A 21,133-nucleotide genomic window follows, 5' to 3' on the forward strand; every position below is an offset into this window, starting at 1 on the left:
GAAGTAGTAGTATGACTGTTGCTCAGCAACACCAAAAACTGTTTACCTTCAGTTTTCTAACCTCATAATTACGCATCGATCAGAATCTCAAGATGTGAAACACAATCTTCACACCACATACATCCCGCTTCCACATATACTGAAGTATCAACAGTTATGAAATATGTTGCTTTTGTTCCCACGTACATAGATTGAGTTACCCCTCGTTACTCGACAGAGTAACAAATTCTCGCAATATTTATCTATGTTCTAATTACTGTAGGTCACGTTTACATATCAGCTGTACAGGGTAAGCTGATTTTTTTATCCCTCGTTTGTGACATACTCTACACCATTAGACATTGACATATTTACCAGTAACTAATGATTCGACAACTAATAAACACCAAAATGAATCCGTAGCATTCTTCACAATACATTTTTTCCCTGTGATACTTGTTGTTCCTGTTGTGGTCTTCTGTCTGAAATTTTCATTGGTGCCTCTGGATTTGTCCTATAAACCTACCCCGTCTTTTAGTCAAGTCACGCCCTAATACTCTTTTCTCCTCTATTTGATATCTCCTCATTAGTTTCCTGATCTACCCATCTAATCTTTAACATTTTTCTGTAGAAACATATTTCAGAAACTTCCATTCGCTTCTTGTCTGAGCTGTTTATCATCTACTTTTCACTTGCGTAGAAATACTTTCAGATAATACTTCCTAACACTTAACTTTATATTAGATTTTGAAACACCTCTTTTTCTTTAGAAAAACCTTTCTATTCCAAGTCTGCATTTTTCTATCGTGTTTACTTAAACCATCGTCAATTATTTTGCTCGCAAAATAACGAAACACGTTTACTAAAATCGTTGTCTAATTTCCTAAAATAATTCCTTCAGCATCACCTCGTTTAATTCAGCTGCACTCAACTGCTCTTGTTTAGCTCTGTTGATCTTCATATTATAACGTCTTTTCAAAACATTATCCATTTCTTTTACTGATATTCCAAGTCCTTTGTAACCTTTGAAAATTACAATGTAATCTAAAGAAACAAACTCTGATGGCCCAATCACAAACAGAACCTTAAAGCTTCCTAACAGATTAAAATTGTGTGCCGGAACGAGACTCGAACGCGGGACCTTTGCCTTTCGCGAGCAAGTGCTTTACCAACTGAGCTACCCAAGCATGACTCACAACCCGTCCTCACAGCTTCAATTCTGCCAGTACCTCGTCTCCAACCTTCCAAATTTTACAGAAGCTCTTCTGCGAACCTGTCAGGAAATTTCATATCAGCGCACACTCCGCTGCAGAGTGAAAATCTCATTCTAGAACCTTAAAGGTTTTTGCATTGCGACTCTATCAATTTCTTACAGCGAACACTAATATTTGTGTGACTGACGTATGAACTGTAGAAAATTCGTTTTGAGTGATTATATAAATTTCAAAAGTGTATATGTGTGACGTGTTATTGACAGATTCAGTCTCAGCAAGGAAGCCAATTCTTCAGTGTCGTTAAGGACGTTATCTCACAGAAATAGCTTATTCTACAAGGCAAAAGCTTTAAAAACGCGGTTGTACATGAATTAATATAGAAATGGCAGCCAGCTTTTTTTAATTGAAATAGTGTGCATATGTTGCTCATTAAATTCGACATGTGATAGCACATAATACATCAGTGCAGAAAAAGTTAGATTTCAAAATTACGAATTGATAAAGAAACTAACCATGTAGTTTATGGTGTGTGGGGTAGTAAAGGCTACATGGATGCTACTAAAAAGCGGACGTTTGGTTTCAGACTGGTGAGTCGTTGCTATAAAGTAGAAATATGCCGTTACACTGAGTGCACGTAAGCTTGAAACGGGGAACAAATGATTTATCAACTTCTTTTTTAAGTAAAGACTGTCAATGCCCAGACAGCAATTCTGCTATCACAATTAAAGTTTGATAACTGCTTTCAGTTGCTATCTGTAACAAACTTTAGATCGTTAAAAACATGAAAAGGCGGTGAATAAAAGATGACTAGGTTATACGCCACGCACGATCACTCTTGTGTAAGCCTGGCTACGGAACAGCTGACAGTTTTAGGAACTGGTGAATATATTCTTCTCACGATAATACCTGTTATACTATTGCAAGCAATGAGGTTCTGATTCAACTTCTACTCATGAAACTGGACAATTCCCTATATGACCGTCAACCAGCGAAATTACTGTCTACAGCCTGCTTTCTCGCTGTTTCGTTTTCAACTGTTTACGTTCATTGTTTGATACTTACGGATGCATATTGTTGCTTGACTACAGCTAACATGCTTTCCAACGGATATTCGTTGCCTTTTCATATTTTGAACTGTGTTACCTGATAAGCATTAACTTAGTTTACACTACGCGGTTAAATGGCTTTGTCAAGTGTTCACTTTTACTTCTAGAATTGGCTCCCCATTATTTTTGCTCATCTTTTGTACAGTGTTTTTGTATTCTACTTGATTGTTCACAATTTTCGTAGGATGTGTTACCTACATGAGTTACAGATCTGAAGATGGCTACAGATAGCAAACGAAGCTAGTTATTGAACTTTAATTGTGATAGGAAAATTTCGGTCGAGGCAGTAAAAGTTTTCACTTACGAAAAAAATTTAATAAATCACATCAAGACCGTCGTCTCCCACGTGACTATGTCAGGCTTCACTGGGGAACAAATGAGCTGGAACCGTAGCTCCTTTCGATACGAGTCACAAATGTCCCTCTTTTCCTGCCGGGAAGCTGACCTTGCTTGTTCGGTTCCGCCCCAAAATTTTCCCTCCACTGCTAACCTCCACTCTAGTGTTGGGCAGTCGGAGCCATAAACGACAGAAGATAGGGCAACAACACGGAACAACAATTAGAGTCAACGTATAGAGAGTTTATCAGAGGGGTGAGACGTCCCTCTAGCGGGAAGTGGGCCACCAGGTAGTAAATAAACCCCACACTATCATCCCCTCGTGATAAGGGCTGTCGTGGCCGCTCGTAGCCTCCCCTCCGAGGTGAAGCGAGCTGTGGCGGGCGGCCAGGGGTTTGCTGCCCCCCCCCCCCCCCCCGCGCACCCCCCTCACCACACCGCGCGCACACACCATCGTCTTGACGCAAAACGCTGTTTCCTGTCAACGTTCCTCGCCCACGTACAGGGATTCTTATTTCTTCTCGGTCCTGCTGCTTTCATAAATATTTTCTGATTCATCAGAACAGCAAGTTCGTAAATTTAATTTTCACGCCTTAGCACGCGATTGGGAACTTCATGCACATATTGTGCGATCATGCAAAATACTGTTGCCTGCCTGTTTTCGCTGTTATCACAGACATTTAACCTTTGAAATGATGAACACCTTTCAGAATGTTACTTCACGTGGATGTGAAATTAAAAATGTAAGATATGTTCAGTTGAGTTAAATTCTCGTATTTTGCTTTGAGAGCGTTTCCTGAATGACAGATCTACTTCGGAAAAAGAACTGTTTCCTTCTCTCTCTCTCTCTCTCTCTCTCTCACACACACACACACACACACTCTCACCCTCTCTCTGTCTGCCTCTATATTTATTGCGTTTAAATATAGCTGTCGCACTCACTACCATCATTTAAGTTACAGCTGTAAACAGATAGGCAAGATTTTGGAATTGCGTCATAATATCAGTCCCATGGAGGTAATATTCAGATAGTAAAGCACAGAAGATGGACAGAAAAGTGAATAGGAATGTAACTGTGCTTTCCAGCATCCCTCCAAATCGAAGGAAACAGGAATTCAAGCGAGCTCTCATCGGATATCATAATTACGACGACGGAGAAAAATGGTTCAAATGGCTCTGAGCACATAATTACGACGACGGAGAAAAATGGTTCAAATGGCTCTGAGCACTATGGGACTTAACTGCTGAGGTCATCAGTCCCCTAGAACTTAGAACTACTTAAACCTAACTAATCTAAGGACATCACGCACATCCATGCCCGAGGCAGGATTCGAACCTGCGACCGCAGCGGTCGCGCGGTTCTAGACTGTAGCGTCAGCAAGTTCGTAAATTTAATTTTCACGCCTTAGCACGCGATTGGGAACTTCATGCACATATTGTGCGATCATGCAAAATACTGTTGCCTGCCTGTTTTCGCTGTTATCACAGACATTTAACCTTTGAAATGATGAACACCTTTCAGAATGTTACTTCACTTGGATGCGAAATTAAAAATGTAAGATATGTTCAGTTGAGTTAAATTCTCGTATTTTGCTTTGAGGGCGTTTCCTGAATGACAGATATACTTCGGAAAAAGAACTGTTTCCTTCTCTCTCTCTCTCTCTCTCTCTCTCTCTCTCACACACACACACACACACACACACACACACACACCATCTCTCTGTCTGCCTCTATATTTATTGCGTTTAAATATAGCTGTCGCACTCACTACCATCATTTAAGTTACAGCTGTAAACAGATAGGCAAGATTTTGAAATTACGTCATAATATCAGTCCCATCGAGGTAATATTCAGATAGTAAAGCACACGGCGACGACGGAGACCATTGTCATTCTGAGGATCTTCAGTACATATAAAAGCAAACGTCATAACATACCGTCATATCTTACTCTGTCGCAGTTCTTAGGAAGAAGTCGAGCGGCATATTACAGCAGCTGAGCCATGTCGAAAACGAATACAAGGGAGTGAGGCTGGGTTGGATCAAGATGCATTCCAACAGTCGAATTAACTAAATAGCAGATGCGTCCAAGCAAAAGGCGTAACAATCGAGGGTGGGGTCAGGAAGGGAAACGCTGCCCTCCCCTCCCACCACTTGAAATCCTGGGTAGGGGGATGGGGGAGAGGCAGAAATGGTTTCTGACCTCCTAAATTCACTTGGAGCTGTATATGATGTAGACGCAGAAGCAAAGCAACGATAAAATTTTTGTTGAATGTCACCAAATGTGCGATTCGTACTGTAGTTAATTGCAATTTTTGGTTATAACTCTATCAGACCGTCACATCCTGTCAGTCAATGGCCGACGCCTTACATCTGCTACTACGTCCTGTCCTGTCCTGTCATATTTTCTGCGAAGGAATGGAGCGTCTTGTGATGCGCAACGGTGTGTGTCTTATCCGTGGCTACATTTACTAACAAAAGAGTGACAGTGTTCTCCGCTGTGAATAGAATACGTCTTTCCATATATGGATAATAGACGACTACAGAAAGATAAGGCTTTTCTTAACCAAGGTTTCTATAACTGGAAAAAACCTACGTAAAATTTCAAAATGCACGAGATAGCCTTTTTCCTCCAGAGTCGGCTGTATTTACTCAGCAACATGACAATAGCACGCCGGTGAATGTCAACTCGCGCCACATGTGCTGTACTATCTGGAGAAAAGCTAGAACAGCTTTTCTACTAATGATCAGTTCACACTGATTCTTGGGCCGAACAAGAACGCAAAAGAGCTCACGGATCGATCAGTGAAAACCTAACGGCACTTCTCGATGACTTGAAGAGCTGTGTACTAGAGTTGATGATCTGACTGAAATACCGACACACATGGTTGCTGTCAGCGATGTAAAACGAAACACCTGAAATTATTGCTCACATGATCCAGCGATACATCGTGCAAAAAATGAAAAATTCTCCATTTTATTAAATTATGCAATATTCAACGACGGACATGAGTGGTCAGGAGCAGTTCGCTCCTTGTTTACGTTGCTTCTACTCTAAGATGCTCCACGCTTAAGAACTTTTCTGGGTTTATACAGTCTGCTGGTTTCCAGAGCACAAACGCTGGCGAGTACTATTACGTACGTCTCTCTAACACTCTCACTGCACTGAGTCTGTACACGGCATTGTTTCGATGACGCAGCTTCTTCAAGACTAGCCAAAGAACTGTTACGCCCACTGCGGTAACCTTGACAGGAAGTTTCAAGAAGTTGTGACTCTTTGTCCGATATCTTGATAACTCTGAAAGACGCCTCAAATACAGCTCTCGTTACTGCTCCGTAACGTATATGTAGATGTGTTACCATCTGGTGTTAACACGGCGAATCCAAATCCGAAAATTCAATTGTTGTCAGCAGTCTGACCGACACCATGAGCTGTAAAGGTAAAATTTTGTAACGTTTCAGGAAAAACTTTGATCCGGTCCAGGGAACAGTGATCGAAATATTGAACGCACACAGCTCGGCTACAGACGAATGACGCTCAGTCCAGAGGGGGTGCGAGTAGCGGCTCGAAAAGTTTGAAATTATTTTTTATACGATAGTTGCCACTGAAGTGGACAGAACTTAACGAGATCCAAAATCTAATGTAATCTGAGTGTAAAAGTTATAAAATCAGCTCTTGTGAATCTTAGGACAGCGGAAGCGTTTGATATGCTTTCAGGGAAAGTCAAAGATTGTTCCAAGAAGGTACGTCTGAAAGACTCAAATATCTCACGGACATCAAAAGTGAGAAAGTTACTGAAACACACGGAAACATCGTCTGTTTCTGATCAACTGTCTCATGAACGAAGATTCAAGAAACGTATGTTCATCTCTCTCAGAATGAGATTGATTGAATGTTCAACCAAGGATATCTAAAGCGACTGTCCCATCCTGAAGAGATTATTCTTGCGTCCTCCAAAATAAATATTCCATCTACACGACATTTAGAACAGTTTCTTAGTGTACACACAGCAGACCTTAAGCTGGACAGGCTTCGTGCTCAGCTGCAATGCTGCAAACCATTACAACTGCTTTACAACCGTGTAATGATCCTCTATTCAAAAACAAGTTATTGCTGAACTTAACAGGGCTAATGAAAATGTTCCAGGAAGTTTCTCAGGTGATTATTGTGACTGCGACAGTTTCAGTATCGTTAATATCCTCTCAATGAGGATCCACAACGACATGGTCGAGGGTCACTCATATACTCCATCTGTATCTTTAACATGGCACAGTTGGAAAGTTAACCTTACGATGACATGAAAGAATTTGTTTCCCGAACTGTAGAAAGGAAACCTACGTTCCAGAATTGTATCTAAAATCTTTGGAGTCCAAACAGAAAAAAAAGAGTTTGTTTCGAATAAATTACGGTTTTGTTTCCATAAAGTTGCGATGCACAGTGTTTCTAAAATATTGAAGGTAATAGTAATAATAATATAATAATAATAATAATAATAACAATAATAATAATAATAATAATCCACCAAACATAACAGACATGGAACACTTCTGGAGCAACATATGGTCAAACCCAGTACAACATAACAGGCATGCACGGTGGATACAAGCAGAAACAGACACATACAAGATGATACCACAAATGCTTTAAGTGATAATTTTGCAACATGAAGTCACCCAAGCAATTAATTCTACTCACAATTGGAAAACCCCTGGAAATGATAAAATAGCAAATTTCTGGCTAAAAAAGTTCACCTCAACACATTCACATCTAACTAAAATATTTAACAGTTACATTGCAGACCCATACATATTCCCTGATACACTTACACATGGAATAACTTATCTGAAACCTAAAGATCAAGCAGACACAGCAAACCCAGCTACATATCGCCCCATAACATGCCTACCAACAATCTACAAAATATTAACTTCAGTCATTACACAGAAACTAATGACACATACAACACAGAACAAAATTATAAATGAAGAACAAAAAGGCTGCTGCAAAGGAGCACGAGGATGTAAAGAGCAACTGATAATAGATGCAGAGGTGACATATCAAGCTAAAACTAAACAAAGGTCGCTACACTACGCATACATTGATTACCAAAAAGCTTTTGATAGTGTACCCCACTCATGGTTACTACAGATATTGGAAATATACAAAGTAGATTCTAAATTCATACAGTTTCTAAACATAGTAATGAAAAACTAGAAAACCACACTTAATATCCAAACAAATTCAGGTAATATCACATCACAGCCAATACAGATTAAGTGTGGAATATACCAAGGAGACTCATTAAGTCCTTTCTGGTTCTGTCTTGCTCTGAACCCACTATCCAACATGCTAAATAATACAAATTATGGATATAATATTACTGGAACATACCCACACAAAAGCACACATTTGCTATACATGGATGATCTAAAACTACTGGCAGCAACCAATCAACAACTCAACCAATTACTAAAGATAACAGAAGTATTCAGCAATGATATAAATATGGCTTTTGGAACAGACAAATGTAAGAAAAATAGCATAGTCAAGGGAAAACATACTAAACAAGAAGATTACATATTGAATAAACACAGTGACTCCATAGAAGGTATGGAAAAAACAGATGCCTATAAATAACTAGGATACAGACAAAAAATAGGAATAGATAATACAAATATTAAAGAAGAACTAAAAGAAAAATACAAACAAAGACTAACAAAAATACTGAAAACAGAATTGACAGCAAGAAACAAGACAAAAGCTATAAATACTTATGCTATACCAATATTGACCTACTCATTTGGAGTAGTGAAATGGAGTAACACAGACCTAGAAGCACTAAATATACTTACACGTTCACAATGCCACACATATAGAATACATCACATACATTTAGCAACAGAAAGATTCACATTAAGCAGAAAGGAAGGAGGAAGGGGATTCATCGACATAAAAAACCTACATTATGGACAGGTAGACAATTTAAGAAAATTCTTTCTAGAACGCGCAGAAACTAGCAAAATACACAAAGCAATCACTCATATAAATACATCGGCTACACCAATGCAATTTCATAACCACTTCTACAACCCTTTAGATCACATAACATCAACAGATACGAAGAAAGTAAATTGGAAGGGGAAGGCACTACATGGCAAGCACCCGTATCATCTAACACAGCCACACATCGATCAAGACGCATCCAACACATGGCTAAGAAAAGGCAATATATACAGTGAGATGGAAGGATTCATGATTGCAATACAGGATCAAACAATAAACACCAGATATTACAGCAAGCATATTATTAAAGATCCCAATACCACAACAGATAAATGCAGACTTTGCAAACAACAAATAGAAACAGTAGATCACATCACAAGCGGATGTACAATACTAGCAAATACAGAATACCCCAGAAGACATGACAATGTCGCAAAAATAATACATCAACAGCTTGCCTTACAACATAAACTTATAAAACAACACGTTCCCACATACAAGTATGCACCACAACATGTACTGGAGAATGATGAATACAAATTATACTGGAACAGAACCATTATAACAGATAAAACAACACCACATAACAAACCTGACATAATACTCACCAAGAAAAAGAAGAAATTAACACAACTAATCGAAATATCCATACCCAATACAGCAAATATACAAAAGAAAACAGGAGAAAAAATTGAAAAATACATCCAACTGGCTGAGGAAGTCAAGGACATGTGGCATCAGGATAAAGTTGACATTATACCAATTATACTATGAACTACAGGAGTCATACCACACAATATCCACCAGTACATCAATGCAATACAGCTACATCCAAACTTATATATACAACTACAGAAATCTGTAATTATTGATACATGTTCAATTACCCGAAAGTTCCTAAATGCAATATAACATATACCGTACAATTAAAAGGAAGTGACGCTTGATCAAGGTCCACGTCACTTTCCATTTTTAACCAGACTTAACGTCGGAAAAAGTAGAGAAATAATAATAATAATCAGGATTATCAATGGTCGATTATTAAGGTGGTCTAAAGTGAATCTGAGCTACTGTTAAGAAGCGATCTCAGAGAAAAGTCTCACCATTGTCTTCTTAGTTATGTGATGGTCTTTTTTTTTCTCCAAAGTTTAAGGAACTAAATTGTTTCCAAGAAACAGGACCTATGAAACTGGCGCTCTATTAATGATTTTTAATATAAATGAATAATTTCTCTTTGCGGGACAACACAGCACTCACTAACACACCTTCCCTCGATATCAATATTATTTATTTAACAGTCTTGCAGAACGATGTATGTCTAATTCACATAAGACGAAATCAAAGACTAAGCCCCTCTACCCCCCCCCCACCCCCACCCACCCTTCCTCAAAAATTAGTGGAAAGATTCACTCGCCATCATCTCTCTCTCTCTCTCTCTCTCTCTCTCTCTCTCTTTCTCTCTTCCTCCCACGATAATGGACAAGCACTAAAAAAAGTTGTTATGCTACTGCGTTAAGAAAAAGATGCAGTTTTTTGTGCGACGACGACATTCCAGCTTCAAACTACCTAGATTCTGTTTCTTGGAAATAATTTAGTTCCTTAATTTTTGAAAAAAGGGAGATCGTCACACAGTCTCCAGACTTTCGACTATGTCGTCTATTGAAAAGTCAATTCATCAATAACTTTCTAGCTGGAATAATATATTTCGATAGATCAGCACATTCCCGGCCACCGCGCAATGCCGGTTTCATTGTGTCCCCTAACAAACCAATCCAATATTTGCATTTACCGGTTAGGCGTCCTCACCGTGGAACAACGAAAATTAGCTGTACATCACAAAAATGTCACGGCTTCAGATTTCACTCCGTGTGAAGCGTTTTATCTTTTCTTCTGTCTCCATTTTTATTTAATTATTGTAAAAAATATAAAAACATTTTATAAAACTGCCTCCTCTAGTGATATCACCAGGCTCACCATTCAGTGACTGCAAAAACGTCTCTGCACACATTGAAATGCATAGTTCTCCTTACCAGACAGTTAACGATTTAAGGTTGCGTAGTGGAACAAACCACGAACGACCTGATGAACTCTTCCTCGGCGCTACTGTAGAGTAGCACCAAGTGCCTTGTGAAGGAGACAGCAACGATTGAGACTTTGCTAGGTACTGGTCCAATGTATTTTAAGAGACGCTTCTCTTTTTGCAGTTGTAGTATTTGCTTCCGACGATTATGTCAGTATGTAATTGGTTCCGCCACGTATAAATATAGATCCTTCTAGAATGAGATTTTCATACACTCGATTGCATAATTTTTGCTATATTGCTTATATAATGAAGGTAAACTACTTTATCTTCCACTAACGCAATAACACATTTGTTTGCGAACTATGGTACTCCAGCCACGAGTAAATAAATAGTCAGGTTCAACACGTGTCTTTATTTGCAGGATAGTAATTATGTTATGGAGCACACTATGCATAAACGTTCGAAACGTATCGTCCATGAGTACCCTTTACGTACACCATTGGTGACTGATTACATATTATCATTTAGCCTGTCATTACACTACCATTCGGAGAAAATCGAAGAGCCTGACTTTATTAATTTTCAAATGAATAATGGTCTACAGCTGCTTCAGGCTTAGATTCGGTAAGTCAGTCGTCTCTCTCGCTTAAACAAAACAATTACTAATCATTTTATATTCACGTTGTCAGAGAAGCGCGGTTTTTTCGTTTCTTTCATATCATATAACATTTGTTATCGAAACAAGCAACTGAGCCCACGCAGGTGCTTCCAGGTGATTGAACCTCTCAACAAAAAGTTAAATTTTGGTATCGTTAACTCTGTTGCCAAGGTGTGGCCTTTTTGTTAAAAAACTTGTTCACATTCCCTTTTCTTGGTCTTTTGTAGTTTGTCCGCCTCTCTCTCTCTCTCTCTCTCTCTCTCTCTCTCTCTCTCTGTGTGTGTGTGTGTCTGTGTGTGTGTGTGTGTGTACGCACAAGCGCGAGCGAGATAGGTGCGGAGTGAGGAGTGGGGGAAGTAGCGAAGAATTTTAGGGAGGGGAGAGGAGAAGGGTCGGTTTCTTTTGTTTCCTTCTGCCTGCGAAACTACGCTTGCAGTTTGGGGTCGTTGGTCCGTTGTTAAAAACAGAAGAAAAGAAATGAACTCCAAGGGAGTAACAGCCACAACGAACTGGCACTTTCAGGGACTTTAAAATTTCGGAATGCGAAAACATAATTACGACGTCCACCACAAATAGCTTCACAAAGACAGCCAGCGTTGGAAAAAGTCGCCCTAAGATACGAACAGTCCGCACAGCTGCCGATGGTTACAACATTTTTAGATACATACAAACTGTAAGTAATTGGGAAAGTGTTGAAGTATTCCCTTGCAGTTGGCGTAGAAAGTTAACCAAGTATGACAGGTGTTTCCTTGACTTTAATATATTTGCGTCTCGTATCGCCTTTATAATAAGGCACATATCATTAAAAAAACGTAGGAATTTTTTGTTTAGTTATTTATGCACTAAGGTCCTCTCTTACAGTTAGCTCTCAACTATAATCTCGTACCGAACGATCTGTAAATAGTTCTGTAGACCACATCCCCAGCCTCAGTGCAAACAGAACGGTTATCGCTTGCTTTAATCAAAACCAGTCACATGGAAAGCGGGGATCGTGTGTTCATGTCCATCTTCGGAAGTGGATATCGATTTTAAATGAGTCGTTCACTTACGTGGCTGATATATTAGAAAATAACTAATAATCTGGGTTGGCTTTGAAGTACATGTGGGATGTTGAACATAAGTATAAACTAAGTGAACTAAATGTCTTACGTAAATGCAGTGTGGGACTACTCCAAAAAATGGCATCGACCTCAGTGTCGATTATAGCCAAGTCATCGGAAGTCAACTTTTAATAAAATAAATGTCTCGCAGCTGGCTCCTTTTTTTAAAAAAAAAAAAAAGAAAAAGAAAGTGGTGTCCGTCATTGAAGGTATTCATCAATCAGACTACTAGTTTCAAGTCAACACTTTCTTAACTGGCGCCGAGCTACTTGATGTGGTGGATGTGGTATGCCCTAGCCACCTCTGGCCTGAGAAACTGTTCAAACATCTACTGACAGCGTTCTGGTGTTGCATAAAAGGGGCGCATCAGGAACGGAGTCTTTCGAAACATTCTAGAACCACCAAATTATGACGAGGTGATTTGCAAAAGGTTTCTGACAACTCTGTAAGCAATTAGTAGCACTGGAAAGAAGAAATCAAAGATCTGTTAAGACAATGTGTTGCGCAGCATATTGAAAGCGACGAATAATTCTCTCCAAGCAACAGGTTTTCAGAGTCCGTAATTACAAGCATCAGGTTGAGTGAAACACATGACCGAGGGCGTAGAGATGGAAAGAGAGGCATAAGATAGGAGAAAAGGCAAGGGGCACCAAACCGGTGGGAACATCAACGGTTTAAAAAATATATGGATTAATTCAGCACGTGTCAGCTATTTACATTACCAGAATATCAATTTTTTTCTAAGGCTACTGTGCGCAGTACTTTGTTAGTGGATGATGTGCCGACAGGCGTCTGGGAATACGTCCTAATCTCAACTTTAATTCTATTCAGATCAGCTATCTGAGTTTCTCCACACGACAGTAAGTGTAATACGCGAGAATATACCCACTTTTTGTTCTGCAGCCAACTTTCTTATGAAATAATATGGTAACCGTGTATGAAACGATGATCAGAATTAATCTTAACGTATTTCTAATTAGGAATCGATTTTCTGAATGTCCTTACTGACGGTTGTGTGAGGTTCCAGGGCACAGGACAAAAATAGGCAACAGGAATGCGAAAGTTTTAACTGTTGTTAAACACTACAAATAAATGTTAGGTCATCTTCAACACAGTACAATAATTTCTGTGATCATGTACTAACACACAACTTGCATGTTATTCAGACAAAAGTAACAACTGTGCGCTTTGGACTATTGATGCAGCTTTAACAGTTCAACCCTGAAATAAGAAGTCTTTTAACGTTACGATAACAAGGAAAAGATGAAGAATAAAATTTGTACTGCAAGTTGAGAACCGCAGTATTGAAAACAATCGTTGAAGTAAACGTTTGAGTATAAAGAGAATGTTTAGAATAGGCGAAAATATGAGATCACCTCCAGCAAAAGGAAAAACTTAGGTACTTGGATGAGTATGCTATAATGCTAAATATGGTGTCAAGTAAAGTGGTCATTAACCCGAAATTTAAACATAGCAGTTATTCATTATTTTGACATCGCAATGAAGTTCCGACAGAAGTAGGAAGCTGTGTTGACAGCAAAGATATCCTTCGAAATGTACTTCGGCGATCAATGGAAAGGCTACTTCAAGAGAGGCGACAAATTAAAGTGGTCATTAACCCGAAATTTAAACATAGCAGTTATTCATTATTTTGACATCGCAATGAAGTTCCGACAGAAGTAGGAAGCTGTGTTGACAGCAAAGATATCCTTCGAAATGTACTTCGGCGATCAATGGAAAGGCTACTTCAAGAGAGGCGACAAATTTATCTGTCACTTTCGACTCAGCCTTCCTTTCTGAGAGTTCCTTGGCACGCTGCAGAGCACGAGCTACCTGGATTAAATACGACGCTTCTCTTGTAGTAAACGCAAGCGACTTCTGATGGTTCCTGCTAACTGAGAGTTTAAGTAATCTGAACAGAAATACATTATGGCTGCTCATAGAGCTCATATTTAAAGTCTATTTTATGCATCCATCCATAGCAAAAAACGTTCATTCTACCGCTACAAGTATTCGCGAGTAAAAGACGCATTAAGGCCGAAATGGACAAGCCTGTAAAAGGAGGTGTTAGAAAATTTTTAATGACCTACGACAAAATCAGTGGCCAAAAAAGCACTTTTCTATGAAATGTGACGCTGTTCAACATGTGGGCGACTATATTTAACAAGTCACATAATAAAGCGTGGTTGGGGCGTTCGAAATGCAGTCGGCTAAAGCGTAATACTGATGGAGATATAAATGACCATTCTAACTCTTCTTAACAGGTAATGAAGCATGGGCAAGACCCATCTGAAGTATAAAAGCAAACGAAAATTATTAGAATGAGCAATCGTAACAGATAACTCTGCACGTTACTGGGTAATTTTCACATACCAAGAGTTTTTGCAGTGAACAAGAAAGTTACAAATGACCAAATTAAAATACGTAAACTGATCATTTTAACCGCTACAATAATAACAAACCGAGATATATAACAGAACCAGACTAAAGAATAACTCACTTATTCGTTGCCCCACAGTCACTAAAGAAAACTGCTGTTCTTTGCACTCAAATTTCTTCCCTTTTCTCATGACATCACCCGCCCCACATTCACCTACATAACAAAGAAACGAATATCAAGCTTCGTACAGAATTCACAATACGAAGGAAAAACAAGAGAAAAAAAAACACACAGCACAGTTGGCGCCACCACCTACAATAGACACACAACTAACATGTGAATTTTAAGTGTTCAAGGGTAATATACTCGTAAATGCCAAAAATCGGAAATCCTGGTGTGCGCACTATGAAGAGGTACAATTCCAGGCCGGCCGGAGTGACCGAGCGGTTCTAGGAGCTACAGTCTGGAACCGCGCGACCGCTACGGTCGCAGTTTCGAATCCTGCCTCGGGCATAAGGGGACTGATGACCTCAGACGTTGAGTCCCATAATGCTCAGAGCCATTTGAACCATTGTTTTGCAATTCCAGGGCGGCATGAATGGAATAATAAGAGCACAAAACGTAAGTAGAAGCAAATAATTTAACATTATGAAACTTTTCAAAAAAAGTTTGTTACCTTATAAGATAATAACAAAAACACTGTAATGTAGTAACATATCTGGAAATTTTGTAAGATACATACATGTGTATACTAGAGGCCACTGCAGATGTTTCGTAAATGCGCATTGCAAGAAACAAACATCCTTTTATTTAGTTGCATAGATGGACCACACCTCCAAACGCGTCTTGGACCAAAGCATTAATAAGTGGCTGGCTGCTACATTTCTTCAATTGATGTTTCATTTCCCGGTTTTCAGAATGGATGCAGACGCAAAAGTGAGAAGGAAAGGGTCCTTTATTTCCTATTTTTCGCGTAATATGTAGTGTAACCCGTCGAAAAATGAAGTGTCAACGTAGTTTATGATCTGAAATGATTCGGCAGGGACCAGAAGTGGCTTTCGGCGCCTTTCGTCGTTTACTGCAAAATAACGTGTCAGTGTAGTTTACGATCTGAAATAATTCGGAAGAGACCGCCGGTGGCTGTCGGCGCCTTTCCTCGTTTAGCGAACCGAAAAGCGGCGGAGAGACGCAGTATGGCGCGCAGTCGCACGCGGCAACACCGCCGCACTTTTCGGGTGTCCGGTTTTTTGTCATTAGCAACACACGCACACCCGTACGCACAGACGAAAAAAACCGGCCTTAGATACATGTTGTGTGTGTGTGTGTGTGTTGCAGATTGCTTGCCGACCGCGGTACCCCCCTTGTGCTTGGTTTCTGGAGGAGGACGGCGTGGGGACAGAAGTGGGCAGAAGGCGGCGCACAGCGAGAGTGGCGCTAGCGGGCGGCGCGGTGGGGGTCGGGTCAGAACTGCAGAGGAATAGGCGGGCGGGGGGCCGCGGGGAACATTCCACCGCAAAAGTCGTAAACCGAAGGCGGGCGGGCCCCGGCCAGTACCCGGCGGAAGCCGAGCCGCTCACGTTACTGCGGACACGTGGCCGCGGGCCGCAGACTCGCCCGCCGCCACCCCCGCCGCCGCAGGCAGGCGCCCCTGTTGCACACCCAGCTCCGACAAAATATGGCCACACCGGCGAAAATTTTAAGGGTAAATGAAGTATGAGGCAGTGGACGGTACGCCAGTGACAACAAACAGGGAGGGGATGTCAATCTGACTGGGGCCGTGTAAAGCGAGGGTGTGATGGAGGTAACTGACGGAAAAACACGCAACACCAAAAAATAATTAATGTAGAATAATGAAATTTCGGGAATATGGACCTTGCCGTTGGTGGGGAGGCTTGCGTGCCTCATCGATACAGATGGCCGTACCGTAGGTGCAACCACAACTGAGGGGTATCTGTTGAGAGGCCAGACAAACATGTGGTTCCTGAAGAGGGGCAGCAGCCTTTTCAGTAGTTGCAGGGGCAACAGTCTGGATGATTGACTGATCTGGCCTTGTAACATTAACCAAAACGGCCTTGCTGTGCTGGTACTGCGAACGGCTGAAAGCAAGGGGAAACTACAGCCGTAATTTTTCCCGAGGACATGCAGCTTTACTGTATGGTTACATGACGATGGCGTCCTCTTGGGTAAAATATTCCGGAGGTAAAATAGTCCCCCATTCGGATCTCCGGGCGGGGACTACTCAAGAGGACGTCGTTATCAGGAAAAAGAAAACTGGCGTTCTACGGATCGGAGCGTGGAATGTCAGATCACTTAATCGGGCAGGTAGGTTAGAAAATTTAAAAAGGGAAATGGATAGGTTAAAGTTAGATATAGTGGGAATTAGTGAAGTTCGGTCTGCATCAAACCAGTCTCAGGACTGAAGACCACAACAACAGGTAACGTACTTAAGTGATTAACAAGCGCGAGACAAGCCCTTGTAAATGTGAAATGCCGATAAATTAATAACCAGTGTGACCGCCAGAATATTGAATGCAAACGTGTTTGCGTTTTGTTGTACACGAGCCGGATGTCAGTTTGTGGGATGAAGCTAAATGCCTGTTGATCTTGGTCAGTCAATACAGGGACGGTTAATGCTGTGCGTAGACGAGACTGGAGGTGTTGTCCGATGATGTTCCATAAGTATCCCATTGGAGACACATCTGGTGATCGAGCAAGCCAAGGAAACACGTCGACACCCTGTACAGCATATTGGGTTACAGGAGCGGTATCTGGGCGAGCGTTATCCTGTTGGAAAACGCCCCATGGAATACTGTTCCTGGCTGGTCCCGGCGGAGGTTCGAGTCCTCTCTCGGGCATGGGTGTGTGTGTTTAGATGAAGTACTGTGTAAGCTTAGGGACTGATGACCTTAGCAGTTAAGTCCCATAAGATTTCACTCACATTTGAACATTTTTGAATACTGTTCCTGAATGGCAGCACAACAGGTCGAAACACCAGGCTGACGTACAAAGTTGCAGTCAGGGTGTGTGGAAAAACCACAAGAGTACACCGCCTGTCATACGACATCGCTCCCCAAACCATAACTCCAGTTGTAGGTCCAGTGTGTCTAGCACACAGATTGGGTGCAGGCCCTCAATTGGCTTCCTTCTAAACCGACACACTGCCATCGCAGGCCCCGAGGCAGAACCAGCTTCCATCAGAAAACACAACAGACTACCCTCTGCCGTCCATTGAGCTCTCGCTTGACACCACTGAAGTCGCAGGTGGCGGGGTTTGGGGTCACTGGAAGGCACGCTACAGGGTGTCTGGCTCGAATGCCGGACATTTGCGACGCCGGACATTTGCCACACTTGCCCTTTCGCCAGGTAGCTTGAGTAGCGATCCCTCAGGTGAGAGACGCTCTTTCTCGTACTTCTTCTGTCCGCTTTCAAACCGCCGTCTCCACGTCTTACTCGATACAACCAGTACGCAAGGGGCCTTCTTCTTCGACATCTTGGCCAAATACAGAGCTTCTTTTCCGAAATCGAAATGTTTATATCTTCTGGAAAACGAAAGCAATTCCGACGATTATGTCAGTATGTAATTAGTTCTGCCACGTATAAATATAGATCCTTCTAGAATGAGATTTTCACTCTGCAGCGGACTGTGCGCTGATATGAAACTTCCTGGCAGATTAAAACTGTGTGCCGGACCGAGACTCGAACTCAATCTGCCAGGAAGTTTCATATCAGCGCACAATCCGCTGCAGAGTGAAAATCTCATTCTGGAAACATCCCCCTGGCTGTGGCTAAGCCATGTCTCCGAAATATCCTTTCTTTCAGGAGTGCTAGTTCTGAAAAGTTCGCAGGAGAGCTTCTGTAAAGTTTGGAAGGTAGGAGGCGAGGTACTGGCAGAAGTGAATCTGTGAGGACGGCTCGTGAGACGTGCTTGGGTAGCTCAGTTGGTAGAGCACTTGCCCGCGGAAGGCAAAGGTCCCGAGTTCGAGTCTCGGTCCAGCACACAGTTTTAATCTGCCAGAAAGTTTCATAGATCCCTCTGTCTCAACGGTAGCTTCCTTTCACGCTTACTGATTGCGACAGAAACAGTCCATCGCCACGGGAGCAACAAGAAAGGAATGCTGTAAAGAGAATGCGAATGTAAGCTTATCATTTCTTTTTGATCGCTGCATTTGTGCCTACTTTAATTACTACAATTGCATGCCCAAAAGAGAATAAGGAAAGAAGAAATGGGTATGTGAATGTTTGAAAAGAAGAACGACATACTCCATATTAATTTACTCTCTAAAAGCCGATATCCCTTCCGGCGAAACATTAGTTAATAAAGTGTAGCGGGACAATATTCAAAACATGATTGAAAGTAGGTTCATAAACAGAGATAAGCACATCTATGATTGACATGTCATCTAAAGTCGAAGTACAATTTTAAAATGTTAGAAATAAGGAAATGAAGTAATACAGAATGCTATGCTTGTAACGTACGTTGTTGTTCTACTTTGTTTAGCTCTGGTATTAACAGGGTCACAGAGGAAGCATCCTAGGTTTTGGAGGGAAAAGCCGTAATTGTAATGATCTCCACTACAACAGAAACAAGAAGCATAAGTTAAGGAAAAATAATGTAATGTGTGTTCCAGCTCACAAGCGACATTGAAGCAGGTAGTTCCTGTGACTTAGTATGGACAGAGGTTAATTCGACAAACAGAATAAATTAATAACTTGCTCCTTATACCAACCCCCGGTCTCAGATGAAACAGTTGCTGAACATTTCAAAGAAAACTCGAGTCTCATCGCAAATAGGTACCCTACTCATACAATTATAGTTGGCAGTGACTTCATTCTACCTTCAGTATGTTGACAAAAATACATTTTCAGACTCTACTGTAGATAGAAAACAACTTCCATAGTTGTTCCAAATACTTTTTTAAAATTTATTTTGAACAATTAGTTCACGAGGCCATTCAAATTGTAAATGGTTACGAAAACACACTTGACCTCTTAGCCACAAATAATCCTGAGCATCACGACGGGTACAGGAATTAGTGAACACACAGTCGTAGCGAGGCTCAATTCCGTAACAAAGAAATTCACCGAAACTAAACGCGAAATATATATATTTATAAAAAAATCGGTTGACGTCTTTTTACGTGACAGTCTCCAATCCTTCCAAACTACGTAAGTGAAGACCATAGCGCCGGTCGGAGTGGCCGAGCGGTTCTAGGCGCTTCAGTCCGGAACCGCGCGACCGCTACGGTCGCAGGTTCGAATCCTGCCTCGGGCATGGATGTGTGTGATGTTCTTAGGTTAGTTAGGTTTAAGTAGTTCTAAGTTCTAGGGGACTGATGACGTCAGATGTTTAGTCCCATAGTGCTCAGAGCCATTTGAAGACCATAGTATCAACAGCACTCGAGAGATTCATACCAAATAAATTAATATCATACGGAACTGATCCCCCATAGTACACGAAACACGACAGAAAGCTGCTGCAGGAGCACCGAAAAAGGCACGTATGATTTAGGCGAGCGCAAAATCTCCAAGATTGGCGAAGTTTTACTGTGGCTCGAAATTTGGTGCGGATTTCAATGCGAGATGCATTTAATAGTTTCCACAACGAAACTCTCTCTATAAATGTGGCGGAAAATCCATAGAGATTCTAGTCCTATGTTAAGAAAACCAGTGGGAAGGCTCAGTAAGTACCTTTACTGCGGGTCGGGCGGCAAGTATGGAGGAGGGGGGGGGGGGCGGGAGACAAGAGACCCAGCCCTTCGGAGCAGATAAAATCGTGGCAAATGTCCGGACACCGTCTGGCTCGGAGCTGCCCTTGAAGTAACAGATTTGTAACATACAATGAAGGCTTTCACGACCGGATATTTCAGCTGCTGAGAAATTGAAGTTTTATGTACTATGGCGAACTATTATCCAGGGCTATATAAAGAAGCCACCCAAATATATAAACATGGAGATAATTTTAACAGGAAAGAAGAAGCCATGAAACTCAGTGATATATGGACTGTGGCGCTACAGAATCAATGAGAAGTTTTTATCTTTTGACGTACTATAATCGATAATTAAAAAAAATTATCTTTGACAAGGTTTATCTCTCCTATCACGTGAAATCCAGATCATGCCCACTTTCCACAGTATTTAGGCCGCTCTTCTACGTCCGACTCGTCAGTCGGCAAGACTCAGCACAACCAGGAGCACCTCCGAAGATGTCCAGTCCCTGACGAAACGTCAGGGACTGAAGAGTTCCATGGACCACGGCCATACAGCCCGGAAGAATTCTCAGCTGCTTTGTGACAGTTCGTTGTCTCAGTGTGGCGCACACTGCTGATCAAATACGA

At 41.2% G+C, this 21,133-nt stretch overlaps 1 protein-coding gene and 1 non-coding gene across 2 annotated transcripts in view; one reads left to right on the forward strand and one right to left on the reverse strand.

The window, feature by feature from the left end:
- LOC126262659 (uncharacterized) overlaps positions 1-21,133 on the reverse strand; it is an 846,834-nt gene that overhangs the window by 163,253 nt on the left and 662,448 nt on the right. The gene's annotated exons all lie outside the window — the stretch shown is intronic.
- On the forward strand, positions 18,721-18,795 carry Trnap-cgg (transfer RNA proline (anticodon CGG)). The gene has a single exon. It is a non-coding gene; the product is annotated as a tRNA-Pro (tRNA).

The sequence above is a fragment of the Schistocerca nitens genome, chromosome 6 (assembly GCF_023898315.1).
Source record: "Schistocerca nitens isolate TAMUIC-IGC-003100 chromosome 6, iqSchNite1.1, whole genome shotgun sequence".
NCBI classification, from domain to species: Eukaryota; Metazoa; Arthropoda; class Insecta; order Orthoptera; family Acrididae; genus Schistocerca; species Schistocerca nitens.